This window comes from Anomalospiza imberbis, chromosome 5, assembly GCF_031753505.1.
Source record: "Anomalospiza imberbis isolate Cuckoo-Finch-1a 21T00152 chromosome 5, ASM3175350v1, whole genome shotgun sequence".
NCBI classification, from domain to species: domain Eukaryota; kingdom Metazoa; phylum Chordata; class Aves; order Passeriformes; family Viduidae; genus Anomalospiza; species Anomalospiza imberbis.
The window spans coordinates 59,681,583-59,697,150 of record NC_089685.1 but is presented as its reverse complement, the minus strand read 5'-3'; positions in this window follow the sequence as shown (position 1 = coordinate 59,697,150).

The following is a 15,568-nucleotide window of genomic DNA, read 5'->3' as shown; positions in this document are numbered from 1 at the left end:
TACAGCTGCCAAAAATCACCAGGGAATCTTTAAACTTCACAGTTGAGATAATTTCACTGCCTTCCTTGTCATTTTCTTGTTAGATCTGAATCCTGTAGGACTCAATCAGGATCCACCCCATCTTTCTCGCCTGGCCCACAGTGCTGAAATCAAATGTGAACACTGTGAAACCTGAATCACTGTACGTCTCCTTAATCAAACTTAAGGGCACAGGCAGTATGACAAGAAAACCACTTCTGGAGAAAACAAACTGTGTTTTAGCCAGCACCAGCCTCCCTGCCTGATAAGGAGGACACCAGTTTGTAGGTTCTTCCATGTTCTTCCAACCTACGCATCAGCCCCTGCATCCTTGCTCAGATCACACAGCATCTGCACGATCTGAATCACACAGGCAGGGCTTATTCATTGTCACATGGCTGGGGAAAACCCACACTCATCACTTGACATAGCTGCAACTTACCCCAGGACAGCAGAGAGACCAACAATTTAGGCAGCAGTTGGAAGCTCCCTCTCTGGAAGCTCTCGTGGGACATGAGGTCCTGATGAAGCTGCTCAGGCCTCCCGGAAGCTCTGAACCAATGAGTGCACCGGCCATGTCAGCACAAAATTGAGCATCCTCAGAAATGCTTTATCTGAAACACAGAAGAGTAACAGGAAAGTTGAACCCAAAGAGCAAAACATTCTCTACCCCTCATCTGAAACAGGCAGCAACACTCTCTGACCAGTCTAGAAAAAAAGAGCTCCATCTCTACCTTAAAAGGGTAGCCAGCCTGCCTGCCCACTCCTGGAGGTGCACCCATAAACCCTCTCTGCTCCTTTAGCTGGACCCAGCTGCAGAGTTAACAGGGGCTAGGCTCTCGGGTTGATTCTTGTCACCTGTGCCATTCCTCTTCACTACTTTAAAAATACTGGTATACTCCATTACTCTTTGCTAGGTGCAGCTTTCTGTGAGCCCACAGAGTGGTTCCAGCTCAGGCTATGCATCACAGCGTGGTGAAAGTGCAAGATGGAGCAGATGAGGCAGGAGTTCTACACTTGGCATTTGCAGCATTTGCCCACCTGTGAAACACAGTGATCTGGAAAGGGATGGTGACATTTCTTCATCATCCCTGAGCTAATATCTGCGCCTCTGGGCTTGCCTTGCTCACGTCTGAATCACCCCATGATAGTTGCTTGCATTTCCCTTCCTTCTCTCTGCCAGGTTCTCGCCTGGGCTTAGGAGCAAGTGAAGACATTGTCCCATGTGGGCACACACCAGTGACCACCTGCACCACCTCTGCACATCCTTGCCAGTGCCAGTGCAGCCATTGTCTCACAGGTGCATGACCGTGAAGGAAGCAGAATGTTTCCATCAGACGGTGACACAGTCTCTCTGCTGACCAGGGCCAGCCACCATGTCAGAGGGAGAACAGTGAGGGACAGAGGCAGGAAGGGATGCTCCTCACTGCATGGATTAGGGCAGGAGTCTGGGAGGGTGGTTGACCACACTGTACCTGCCTGCCTTGGGTCTGAAGCCATGTGGCAGCAGATACTCTGCATGATCATGGCCCTCATCTCCAAGGGGCAAGAGGAGCCAAAGTGGTGATTGGAGGTGCCTTGCCCTGCAGCCCATAGAGCTGGGGCTGAGCTACGAACCCAGGCTGGGACCTCCTGCCTCTCTTCCACAGCTTCCTGCCACTGCCCTGGGTCCTGCTGGACACCAATCCAAACCTCAGCTCTGGGTCTTTGACCACAGTGTAATATCCATCCTTGCAGCCAAAAGCACTTTGGAACGTCTGTGTTTAAGCACCTGGCTAAAACCATAATGGCAAAGGACCAAATCATGTCACCCATCCTCTTAATATAATTTAATATATATGGTGTGCATACATTCAATGGTCCAAACTCAGATCCAACAAAATAAACAGAAACAGCTGATATTTGACAGCTGTTTCTGCAGATGGCATAACTAAATTTTCTTATCCTTTTATGTTTGTCTTTAATAGAGGAATATGATTTAATTGCACCTTATTTGCAAGGTAGTTTAAATTAATTTTATAAAATAACCACTGTAAAATACCTTTACCTACATTATCTGTAGATTACTTTTGATTCTTTATCTCTGTTTCTTCTCATTATTTTTCTTTTCCCCTCTCAGATTATCTTAAAATGTAATTTTTCCTTTGTTCATCATACTTCTCCCTCCCTTCCTCTCTGCTTCACTCATTTTTTGTTTGTTTCTTTCTTTCTTTATTTTATTGAAATAATAAAAAAAAGAGAGTGGATTTATTCATAGTTTTTCATCTCCCCGTCCCAAGGAAATAAGACATGAGACAATGCAGTCTGGCCATCAGTCTCCCTAGTTTCTAGAGTGAAAGCCTCAAACTTAACAAATTCTTACAAGCTGCATGAAAACCAATGACAAAGTGAAGATATTCAAGCTAGGAATGTGCTGAGGGGGAGGCCACAGCATAAATTTAACAGTTATTTTTCCTGTTCAGTATGCAGTCAAGTCAAACTGCAAATGGAGATCAGACACATGATCACTGTGTTGTTTGGGCTTTTGAGTGGATATAGAGACAGGGACAGTGGGTACAAATTTACAGGAACTCACATTACATTCTTTCTGCTGTTCACTGCACAACTTGCTTTCTGAATTTCCTAGAAGACATTTTATTACAGTAAAAATAAACAAAACCTCTGCTACATCTGGTTTATGAGGGGGGAAAAATGCTGGCACTGAGAAAAGGAAAACATAGGAATGACAGAACACAGAGAAAAAGGTTTTGGGACTAAATACTGCCTCAGAGTTGTGAACAAAGAAACTTTTTCCTGCTGTTTCATACCTGTTTTGTTCAAAGAAAGAGGGTTTCATATACCTTCAGTGTAAATAAATAAGAATAAGAAAATACATGGCTCCATTATTAGCTTTTTTCCCCTAAATGAAGCAGCCCTCAGGACGTTTAAAATTGGCTAAAAATACAAGTCAAAAAGGGATAATAGCTTTGTGAAGTGATCGAAAATGGTCCCGACATTGCACAGGCCTGGTGTGTGTGCTTTATCTTAACACTCCACTGGTGTTTATTTTATATGTGTTATCACGTCAGAGCTCTGACAAGGCTCGAGCTGAGTTTCCATTCCCCTGGACACACTTAACCCTCCCAAGACCAACAGCCCTGTCCAAATGAACAGAGATCAGCCTAAACCTCCTCCCATTCTCTTGACCTTTCCCCATGCCCACTGTCTTCCCCCACCCCACAGCACACCTTCTAAGCAATCCTGTCCTCCAGTGGCATCTGAATTGCTGTACTGATGGCTCCAGAACACTAAACTGGGGCCTAGGAAATTCCCAGTTGTCTTTTGAACTATGAGATGTTAATGGCTGAGAAACCTTGGGTTTGTTGGTTTCCCCTTTCGGTTTTGAATTTCCATGTTGGTCTTTTTTGCTATATTTGTCTCTTTTAACCTAAAAAGTCTCTTCTCTTCTCTTCTCTTCTCTTCTCTTCTCTTCTCTTCTCTTCTCTTCTCTTCTCTTCTCTTCTCTTCTCTTCTCTTCTCTTCTCTTCTCTTCTCTTCTCTTCTCTTCTCTTCTCTTCTCTTCTCTTCTCTCTCTTCCCCTTCCCCTTCCCCTTCCTCTTCCTCTTCCTCTTCTTCCTCTCTTTCCTTTTTTATTTTTTTGTCATCTAGTTCATGGCTTCTGGGGTCTGGGTTTTAGAAAAGCGGCATCCCAGGCCACAGATAAAAGTTGTGATAAAGATTGACATAAAGGTACTGGCATCTGTTTTAGTACACTTATTCTGTGATTCCTGCTCTTGTGGCTGTCCCTAGCTGTCAAAGAGCTTTTTTGACTCCCAACATCAGGCTCTTTACCCTCCTTGTGATGAAGAAGATTTTTGATGCCAAAAAGAAAAATTATATGGATAAAGTGCTTCGTGATTCAGTCCAAAAAGAAGTCACAGATTGGTTTGCTTTCCCAATTGTTTCAATAACCTCACACAAATCTTGAGCTCTGGAATCCTGATATCCCCATTTCTCAGATTTCAGATGTCTTTTGTCTGCATGGGGCACTGCCTGGTGACTGAAGCGTTAAGGAAGTTTCCTTTACTGACTTTTTTTCATTCTCTCTGTCTCTACTCTTCCCCACCCCACACCCCCTCAGGATTTTATAACCTCCATGCTCTATTTTGGCTAGTGATGTCAGAGGCAGAGCAGTTACCATGGAGAAGGGGATAGGTTCCACTGAGATGGACACAAACATAGCCTAAATCTACAGCAAACTTGTGATTCATCAGCCAAATTGCGTGTCATCGTTAATGACTTGCAAAAGGGGTCATTGATAATTTTTCATTTTAATGTATGTAGTGGTGGACAAGTTTATTAAAAACCTAATGAAAGACTGGCTAATGTTTACATCAGAAAAAGCCACAACACATGTTATTAATGAATAAGTGGAACAATATCAGGCACCCTCTCAAGAATGGTTACAAGAACATGGCTATGGAAACCAAGCTGGGGGCTGGAAATTTTCACTAAAAGAAAACACAATTACTCATGGCATGCTAGGATCAATGTCACAATGATGCACAGAAAATGCAAGGAGCTCCTTAAATGGTGAGGAGGGAACAAATCCAATGGCACTAGGTTGATTAAAGGGCATCTCTATGAGGATGCACTGATGTATTTCAAAATATTTCTGCTTTTCTTTCTGTTGTTTTGTTATTCCTGGTGTTTGGCTTACTTCTTAAGTTTTGCTTATTATGTGAAATATTTCACTCCTGCATAACCCTATTTTCTCAACAGCTGTTTAAACTTTTCCCTCTTCCATCACCCTAGGAACGTTTTCATAAGGTGAATGCTCCACAGTAACCTCTGCTTGCATATGAAGGGGTAAGCTCAGTACCAGGAGAGGCTCTAGGAACACCATTTGGCTCCAGAACACTGTGATTTGCCACGTGTTCTGGAGCCAAATAAGTGTCTAAGATCAGTGAAAAGTCCTATATACTACCTAGATTTAGGAAAAGCAGTTCAGAAACACCAAGCCACCCTTTTTTGGTCACAGAATTCAGCATTGAGATGCTCTGCAAAAGTTTTCTATGAAAATAGCTTTGCACATTATTTCACAAGACTAGGAAATATTCTCATCTTATAAATAATATCAGAGCTGAGAGTTACTTGTTTTCTCAATTTCCTTTATGATTGGGAAACTTTTTTGCTCACCATCAGGGTGCTGGAAGTATTTATCTCTCTAGCAATACAGAGGCTAAGCTGAAACACCAAATTCAGCTCCACCTCACAATCCAACATAGGCAGAACAGCATTCAGTTCATTTTTGTATAATTTTATAGTGTTTTGAAAACTGTCAAGTATAAAAATGTAGTTAAAATGACAGCACTAAAAGCTCTCTGGATCTTGGCAAAAAATGCTCATTATTGCTCCAGTGGAATGTCTTGATGAGGTGTTGTGGTAGCTTTAACTGGCTTCTTTGGTGGTTATTAAACACAGTCACTCAGAAGCATCCCCTAGCTCAGGAATTCCTGTAACTACTGATTTTCAGAAGGGTTCTTCTGAGGCAACACCACTTAGGACTTACCCTGCATGCTGTACTCTTCCTTATGCAAAACTGCCTACTGGAAGAGGCAAAGGAAAGTTGGATCTCAGGCTAGTACCACCATGTCTTTCTTTACCTTCCATTCACCTTAGCTCCACTGGCATGAATCACATGAACCTGCCTTGGAAATTATGGAGTTGTAAAGGCTCCCATGTCTTCAGGATCCAGGATTCTGGAGAGCACTCTTCCATGAGCACAGCATGTACACTACCCTTGTCCCTAAATGTCCTGACTCCTCTCAACTGGGCTTGTTCTCTGCCATGGAACAGAAAGTCCTGCTTAGGACAGAGAAGTATAACACCCTTCAGAAACACATCCCACCCTGCCAGAGCAGATAAAGAAAAAATGGGAAAAAAAAAAAAAAAAACAAAAAAACAACTGAAGACTCCCAACTGTGCTCCAGTACAAAGGAATATTTTGTTCTTTTTGAGATCCATATGGGAAACTTAAAATGAATCGGTTTGCTTTATGGATTTTTAACTCTGAAGCCAAACAACTTCATGTATTAAAAAAATTGTGGAATGGGAGATCCTGGCACAGATCTGCAGTTCCAAGAGAAGAAGAAATGAAACAGGGACCAAAAATAAGAAGGTGAGCTGGACAGGAACAAAGGCAGATCCAAACCAATATGGTTAATCCGACGTTCTCCCTTTATCGTTTGCAGACAGTAGTTTTTATACACTTCTAGATAGTTTACAATCGTGAGCACACTCTCATTGGCAAGCAAACATTGTTTGTTCCTGTCTTAAGGTGGCCAAAGTTTCACACTGCAGACCTATACTAATTCACACCTAGATAGTTCAGTACACTGTGTTATACCTTAACATAATTTCTGACTGCGCCACAAACTTATTCTTAACTGCGCCACAGGCTCCAAGGCCTCACCGAGGCCCATATCTGAGGCCTAGGCTGGGGTAGCTCAACCTTCACTTTAAACATATAAATCACGCACATCCAGATCGTGACCCATTTCTCTCAGAAATTGCTCTACAAAGAAATACATCTCATTTACCCCCATTTGTTTCCTTTCCTCATCTCCCATCTCCCAGCTAGGGGACCACCCCTGCAGAGTGCTTTTAATTAAGCAAAACCCATTTGTTTGATTTTTGGAACTCAGGGAAGCAGGAGTAAACATTCCTGTGAAACACCAATGTAAATTTATTTAAGGGTGGGAGTTTGTAATGACCAAATCACATCTTGTTCTCAAACTCCACTTAAATATTGAGATTGAGAGTGCCCAGAGACTTCATGGGAGATGTTTTTAGAAGAAGAAATGTTTTGTTCGGTTATCTGAGCTGTCCCAGGGTAATTCTGCTGAGAGGATGTTGTTACCAAAGGGTGTCCTAAGTAGGTACTCATGGAATGACCCTCTGTGCAAACTGAGAGAGACATGCAACACAGCATGACAAAATACTTGTGGAAAATCATCTCACTTTTCCCTTAATGTGTTTAGAAATTACCTATTTTATTCCTTCCAAGATGAATCTTCATTCAATCTATCTTCATGAAGCCATCTTCACCAATTTCCACTTCTGGATTTCGTAGAAAATGAAGAATTGAAAATTAAAAAAGGTTTTTTTTCCTTCTGAAATCCCAACATTTTTCTTTTCTCTGTGAGAAAGCAAACAATACTAACATGAAGTTTTGCCAAAAAAAATCCTAATGTTTTTGATTTCACTAAAGTTTTCCATTTGCTGACCAGCCTTGCCTGCCAATAAAGACCCCTGCCTGTGCCCCCCTCCAACCCTCCTCAGGGTGAGTTGTTGCTGGCTGAAAGCTCTCAGGGCAAGGGTTTCCAAGAAGGGAGATTCACGGTGGCCTCAAAACAAATCATCTGAAAATGGTCACTGCTGCGTGTCACAGCTTGCACGCTCACCACAAATTGGCTCTGGCAAATCAAGGGTGGCTGACCTTTTTCTGAGTGAGTCATTTATTTCTATGTACCTGTCGTTGCCTGCTCCACTCAGCGGTCCTCCAGCTCCAGCCTGATGGCCTCAATACTCAGCGATAATGCTTCCCACCTCCTTTCTGATTTCAGGTGGTCCTGGGTGTTAATCAACATGCTTTCATCTCTTTCTGCTGTGTTCTGCACATTCCTCTGGACATGGGAGATATGCTTCCACTGTCTCCTCAAAGCAGCAGTGTCTTCAGGCTTGGGGCTGGGTGCAAACCAGTCCTGAGAGGACATGCTGGCCCTCCTGGTGTGAGAGATGGGAGATCTGTTGAAGAAAGTTACTGGAAAACCCATTTTACACTGCATCTCACACTGGGTGTTAGCAAATGGTCACAGGTGAAGCCTGGATCAGTGCACAGCCAAACTAGCAGCCCCAAGGTTGCCCACAAGAAGGGAGAGTGCAGCCCTGCCACTCCTAGGGCACAAGAATAGCTCTGCCCTGGTTGCAAGAAGCTGGGATGTATCCAGTCCCACTGCCTCAGGGGTGTCACAGCATGCCTCGTTGGAGGGCAGACAGCTTTTAGGTAAAGAACACATTTCTAGGAGAAGCTCTTGCTAACCAACACCTCATCTGCCCCTTTTCCTTCTTTCTGGCACTGTCAGTGATGCCACCCTCTCTGCTCTGTCACACACATACCAAAATCCTGTGTGACCTTCAGCTCCTTCTTCCCTCTCCTCCTTCCCTGACTTTATAACAAATTCCTGCAGTTACAGTTCAGCAAACCGGGGGTGGCAGGGCCTTGTTCCAGCCCTGGCACTGGGCTGGTTCTGCACATCTGTACACACACTATAAACAGTGCTTTCTGCCAGTTGCTGAGACCAGAAAGCAGGGATTCATTCAGTCATAAGCCCTTTATTAAAAAAAAAAAAATTAAGTATGGGAAAAATTGGAGCCATTTTCCTCTTTTGGGATGTGGAAAATTGCAGGTCTCCCTGGTTGTTTATGCTGGTAGTGTTTCCAGACAGCAGTTCTCAAGGGTGTTGAGAAGGAGCTACAGTGTCATTTGGTTGAGCAGCACAGTAATTTACAACTTACAGATGAGTGCACACACACAAAAACTTGTGCACATATCAAAGCCCAAGCACCAAAACTGCAGGCAACCACAGAGCCACACTGCAGAAACCTTCCTGACAGGCTCTGTGAGGAACTGTCAGAGGTAATGGCACGTGGTCATCTTCACCATCCTGGGAAAAATCCACGTCACCACTCTGTCCTGCAAGGCAGCTTCTGCTGCTGCTGATCAGGTCCCCTCTGGACAGAGTGAGTCAACTCTGAGCAATAAAGTATTAGAAAAGCAACCACCACGGATCCACTGGGACTTCCCTAGAAAACCAGTTCTACTTCATTCCCACCAATTCAACTTTACTCATCCCTAGTAATAGAAACTACAACACAAGTGAAAAATACTAACATAACATGAAACAGACCTTCCCTCCTTATCTGAACACCCTACACAGATCCCACTCCCTGAAAGCCTCCACTGCTGGGGCAGGTTGACTGCCTTGGGCTGGGGTACACACAATCTACTTTCAATGCCCTGTTCTCACATGGTGACTGTGATACCCTTATACCTTGTACACCGAGAGGTACAGACCCATTCCATGCAAAATAACAAAATGTGGTGGACAGGATCATGGGCAGGGCAATACTTTAATTTGGGTTAATGATGCTTCTCTATGCTTTTTCTTACATAGACTGAGAAAAGGTTTCTGTCTAAGTCTATAAAGTGTGTGGCACACAAATATATTTAGCCCTCGTGGCACAAAATAAACCTCCTAAATAGGGTTGCTGTTGGCTTGAGCACTTACTCATCTAGTAAACTGGAACAATCTCAGATGTACTAATGATTATGGATTTTATACAATTTCTTTATTAAATAATTGTGGCATTAATCTCCAGCAAAACTGCCTCAGACCTCAACAGGCTCAGATCAAGGGATCCATTTGAAGTGAATATTTAGAGTGACCTCACATGCTTTCCATTTATTTTCCAGATCCCATCTTCAGCTGCTGGGTATGTACCATACCCTTCCATCTATTGGCATGACTCTGTCCAAACAGCAGATAGGAAAGAGTAATTAGATGGAGTGGCAGAGAGGAGCTCCACGAGGGATGAAACTCATAGGCCTGCAGTCCCAAACATCATGGGCAGAGCACAGCTGCAAAGAGGAACCTGTCACTGGGCATGGGACTGACTCCCTTCCTCAGGTCTGCTGCAGTTGTGGAGGCCAAGAGAAGAAAAGGCAGGTGGATGCTGGTGAGCTGGGACTGAGCAGAGCATGCTTTTAGGGAACAGGCAGCATTTCTCTACTTGCCTCCTCAGAGGCAGCTGTGTGTTTTGTCTGAAGCCAATCTCTCACTGGAGCTGCTTGAGAGCAAGCACTGAAGAGCCTCTATTGTAAAAGCCACACAAAAACACAAAGGAGAGAGCCCAGAGTAAAAAAATATTTCCATAATAAAACTGTCAAGGGGAAATGAAAGACTAGAAACCTCTGTACTGCCATGTAATTAGGAACAGTGACTCCTCTCTCCAAAGCACTTGAGATAAACTGGCTCCTTGGAGAGGAGCATTTGGGGTGAGATGCACACATGGACCAGGGAGTAGATGACCCAGGGAATAGTGCCCAGGAGCTGCAGGAGATGGATACGTGGCTTGAGCTACTGCCAAGGAGCTCAGAAAGTCCCACTTCCTTGTGGGCTTCCTGATGGTTCTCCCACAATTTCTCCAAATTAGGTCACTCCCACACAGTCTACAAGGAAGCGCAGCCAGCACTGGACCACCCAGGGCAATGGGGAGGATGCTAAGGATGACGAAGCAGAAGCCCAGATGGTGTGATGCAAGGGAGGGTTGGCAATTAGAAACACACTCCGTGGACAAGGGGCAAAGAAAAGTCCCAGATGATGGTGGAATGTGATCTCTGAGCTGTGGCCCAGCCTAGGTGGGAAGTCCTCATGTCACCGTGCTCTGTGCATGCACTCGGCCCAAGCTGGCACATGGGGACCCATCTGTGGCCTCCCTGCACCCGTAGTATGGTGGATCCTCAGCTGAGGTGTTTCTCTGCCAGCAGAGGAGAGTTGACTTTGCCAAAGCCATATTTGCTCTGGCCATCTGAGAGAGCTGTTCCCATGCTTAGCTTTCTGTTGTCGCTGCGGCTTTCCACCAGCAAGGAACGAAATGTGGTGTCAGGGCCCCAGGTTATTTCTCAGCTAAATAGTGAGAATCTGCCTCCTTCTATGAACCGTCTGGGATTCAGTCTTCTCAGCTCTGGACCAGTGCCTGTTTCCCTACTGCATCTCACAGTCCTTTTCCTACCCACACTGCTTTTACCAGAGGGCTGGCTGCCTGTGACAGTGAAGAATAACAGCAGCAGATCACAAAAATTCAATTTCTTGTCCTCCTTCTGCTCTTACTTCCCAGGTCACAGGAAGCCCTACCAAGATGCTGCCAAATGAGAATCAGGCCTTTCTAGGGCAAATGGTGATGAACTCCAGATCTGGATGGTCTTACAGACTCTCAGAAGAATTCAGTTCACATTTGGGTTTGCAAAGTGAGTCTGCCTAACAGGCACAGGAATACCTTCAGGCTGATTATTCCTCTTCCTCACTGTAATTAGGAGAAGGCATCTAGCTGATGGAGAAAAATCATGTTTGGTTCAGATCACATAGCTGAATGAAAAAGTCTGTGTTCCCTGACAGCCACTAATGCACCTCATGGCTCAAAAGAAAGAGTGTGGTTTTAGCAAGAGGACCCATACCTTTGAACAAGTCACCTGCTGTTTTTAGCCCAGACACTGAGACATAGAAGTGCACCAAATGAAATAACAGATGAAACAGAGATGTGGAAACCAAGACAACCAAGAACTGATGGAGTTCAAATGACAGAAATAACCCTAACAGATCAATACCAGACTAGGCAACCTGGAAGAACGTGTGGTCTCAAATACTCATCTGTCAGACTGAGAGCAGAAGTTACTTTCAGAAATGATGAAGTCATTGACATGCCAGGTATAAAACACAAATGCCATACCCTTGGCATTGTGCAGCTACCTGACAAAGGCATTAAGTTAGTTGGACTCATTTGAAGCACAGTCTTTTTATATTTTCAAAACACCAAGTTCTGTGCAAGTGTTCAGGCTGCCATGGCAACATGGTACATTTGTTCCTGAGTGTCATTTCCTATCACAATTGGTTGGGATTTTTCTTCAGAACTTTGCCCAACTTCAAAACTTTGGTTGCTGAGGCAACATCTCTCTTTAAAGGGAAGTGATTGGCTTTGCCTATCTGTGCCAAGGCAAGGGCTCTTCTGTGAAGACCGGCGTGCTACGACAAGGGCGGAGGTGTTGGGGAGGCTAAAAAGATATCCAGGGAAGCAGGGGGAGAGGAAGGATGTGTGCTGAAAAGTGGCTGCGGAAGGGCAACACACGCCTTCATGTGAGGCAGGTGGGATGGGCTCTGAGTGGGAGGCTCCAGGCTTAGCACAACGAGCTAATGTGCCACATTACATGAGTGAGGAGATTAAATGAGATCTTGTAGAGAAAATACTTTGCCTTTGATATATCCCGTGAGGATCTCGTGGAGATGCATAGTCCTCACAAGACCTCTGCAAGACAGGAATTTGTCACTGGGCTTGTTTGACAAAAAACTGATGGAGGCAGAGAGAGCTTGAATGAACTACTGAAGGTCACACAGTAAATTAGTAGCTGATACAGGAATAAGCCCCTGGAGGTGTTATGTTTCATTTGTAAGATCATAATTTCTCTGATATTTAACTTATGCTTAAACAGAAACCCATTTTCCTTCTGCAGAGAAGTGCTGCAATCACTTTTTTCTCCCACTAACATATTACAGTCCTCACCTCTGCTATTTGTCAGTGTATTTGGCTGAAATGCACTGAAGCAGGGATTACTTTCTTTCCAGATAGTGAGGCAAGACTCTTCCTGACATCCTGCTGCAATAAATGTGATCACCACAAACGATTGTAACAGTCCTGAGCAACAGTTTGGGAACCAGTTTAGGACTGGGAGGTGGGATTGCCCTGGCATGCTTTACCCAAGACCTCCCCTCCCAGCAGCTCCCACTAGTCCTATGTTTCCCTTGCCTCCACCAGCACCCAGTGGTGCCCTAGGCAGCCTCTCACTGCTCCTTTTGTGCTGCTGTCACCTTCACATGAGGGAGGCCACAAAAGCGGCCAGAAAAAGCAGAGAAATCAACTAGCAGAGAAGTTATAGTCATTTGGACTGTACAGGTTTCACCTACCTCTTGCTGCTTGCTGTGACCCAGAACAGAACCATTCATATTCTTTTTTATGTCATAAAGCAGGTGGATGACATGCTTTAAACAAATTACCACTTCAGCAGGCGTTCTCCAAAGCCCTTGGCTATTGCAATGCCTGTGAGCCAGCATCTTTTCCAGCCTGGAGGTGCACACAGGATGTGCTGCTGAAAAGCAAAGCCAGTGAGTAAATATATTGGGCTGGTACCAGCAAAGGCTCGACCAGAGGGCACAAGTGATTCGTTAGGCCAGCTCTTACCAGGTCTCTACTTTTCAGCCTGTATCTCAGTGCCCCAGTTCTAGACTGATGGTGACTCTGATGCCTGTGTATGGGTCACTGGAGATTAAGCTTTGACTTCTTTCAATTTCAGCATTTCATAGCTGACTGCATAAGCAGAGTCAGATACAAACCCACTGCCTGGATCACCACCTGCCTGTTCCAAATCTGGGTCAATGTGGCATCAAAAAACATAAACAACCAACACAGCCCTGGCAGGCAGATGCTGAGAAGAAAAGTAAACATGGGAAGTGCTCTTCACGTTAACAGAGAAACATACAGAGACAGAGGGCATCAGGCTTTGTCTTTATCTTGCATTTAATTGTCCTTGATGCTTCCTTCCCATGGGTATTCAATTTGAACTGCCTCTTCCAAGCTGATGGAGGAGATCAAAAATGGCCTATGGTGACAGCATGTCTGGCAGAGAACCTCCTTGGAGCTGCATCCTCCACATCCTGGGACATTTTCTTCTGTCCAAGTGACCACAAAAGTAGCCTGAGGAGTGACTCCCATGGTGATAATATTTTGGGGATTGTCTACACCCCAAGACTTCTCTTGCCTGTCTGGGCACTGTCTCCAGGAATTTTCCCTCACTGGTGCTGGATGTCTCATAGTCTTGGCCATGAACCCCAACTCATGTGTGGCAGCACTTACTGAGGTTATAAGACCCCGAGGCAGAGCATTGCCTCTGCTCTCCCATGGGTAACACAGAACAACTCTGGGCCACGCATGAGCCAGGTGAAGAAGTCAAAGGAGAACCTAATAGCTCCTAAAATACATCAGCACATGGCAGATGTTGAAAAAGACCTCGGGACCTCTTTCCTGCCTGCTGATCCCAGTGTGGGGGAACAAGTCCTCTCCCATGCTCTAGCATCTGAGAATTGCCTGGGAGTCTCCTATTCCCAAAGACTGGACATTCAGCAGCTGCTGGACAGCCCAGCAAACAAACAAGCAACTTCTGCAAAATGTGTCTGGACATCAGCCATATTAACCATGAGTGCTGCTCTCCCCTGTGGATAGAGCAGCTGCCCATTGAAATAAACAGGAAACCATTTTATCCCCTGAGGAGCAAGAAAGGTGAAGAGGTCATGACTGTAAATTGTATCTCTGGATTTGGGGTGTGCAGCATGAGCCACAAACAAATAGGTCTTCTGGTTTTTCTCATAGAGAAGGGACTCAAATGCTGGGCTTCTCCTTCTCAGCTGGTTCTCTGACCTAGCATTACCCTTTTCTCCAGTGCAAGAGATGCAGCAGAAGGAGCTTCACCCTCTTTGCATGGGATTTATCTATTACTGTAAGTTGCATTTGTACCTGAGTAGGGTAGAGTAAAGCGATGTTGGTGCAGTGTGGCAGTAGTGATGTTACTGTGGAAACCAGGATATTTTAATTGCCTCAGAAGAAGCCAGGTAAATCAGACAGTGTAGTTCCCCCATTGCAGGAGCTATGCTGCCAAAAGATCTGGACTGAGCATCGGGTACGTAGGACTCTGGCACTGAGCAGTTTGTTAGAGCCATGTGGTGCTGGCAAAGCTGTTTTCCTCAGTGACTTTGGTTCTCCCCAGCTCATGCCCTCACCCTTTACCTGCTGGACCCACATGAATGACAAACCTCCCAGACTGGTGAAAGTCTGCACTCCTGGGCAGACCACCAAACACCTCCTGATCACAAAACACAAATGGAAGATAACTGATAATGTATACTGTGCACCTTATTCTGGTGCAAGGGTCTAGGACAATGATATTACCTGTATGCTAGATGAGCTGTCACCTGTTTCTCTAAAAACCTTATAAATATCTTCAACATTATGCACTTATCTCCAGAGTCCTAGTGAAATACTGAAGTTCACCTTTTTGATCATTTGTGTCAGAGTCTAAAGAGTACCAGGTGCAGTTTGAAACCTGACAGACTCAATCAAGTGAAGGATTTCCAGAAAGGAAGGATGCCTGGGCATCTATTTATAGATGCATATTTAAACTGCAGAGGTGCTGGGTGCTGACGGGCACACAGCATGTGGCCAGCTATGGATAGACCTGCTTCCTACTCAGCAAGAAGTCCTCAGGCACCGGGATCAAGGCAAGCAGGATAGAGCTCCTGCTTTTGTTCTGAGGGTCCAAAAGGCTTATAAACCAGTGCTTCCTGGCTTTCCTGGCCAGAGATCTGTGGGATTTCTGGCCAAATTACCCACACTCTAGTCTGAGAAAAAAAAAAAAAAAGTTTTATGAAAAAGTAAAAAAGGGAGGCAAGATAAGGTGAAGATAAATAATGGGGAGAGGAGGTGGAGCACCTTGGCTGGGTGGAATTTGAAGGGCAAGAAGAGGAATGGCCAGGAAGCAGCAGATGGTCCAGGGAGTGTTCTCTGAGGAATGTCCCTTGGTGTCCTGTTCCTAACCGGCAGTGCTGAGAGCTGATCCAGGAAGTTATACCTTGATGTCCTGCCTGCCTGTGAAGCAGGGAGGCTTTTGCTAAGCACTTTGTAAGGT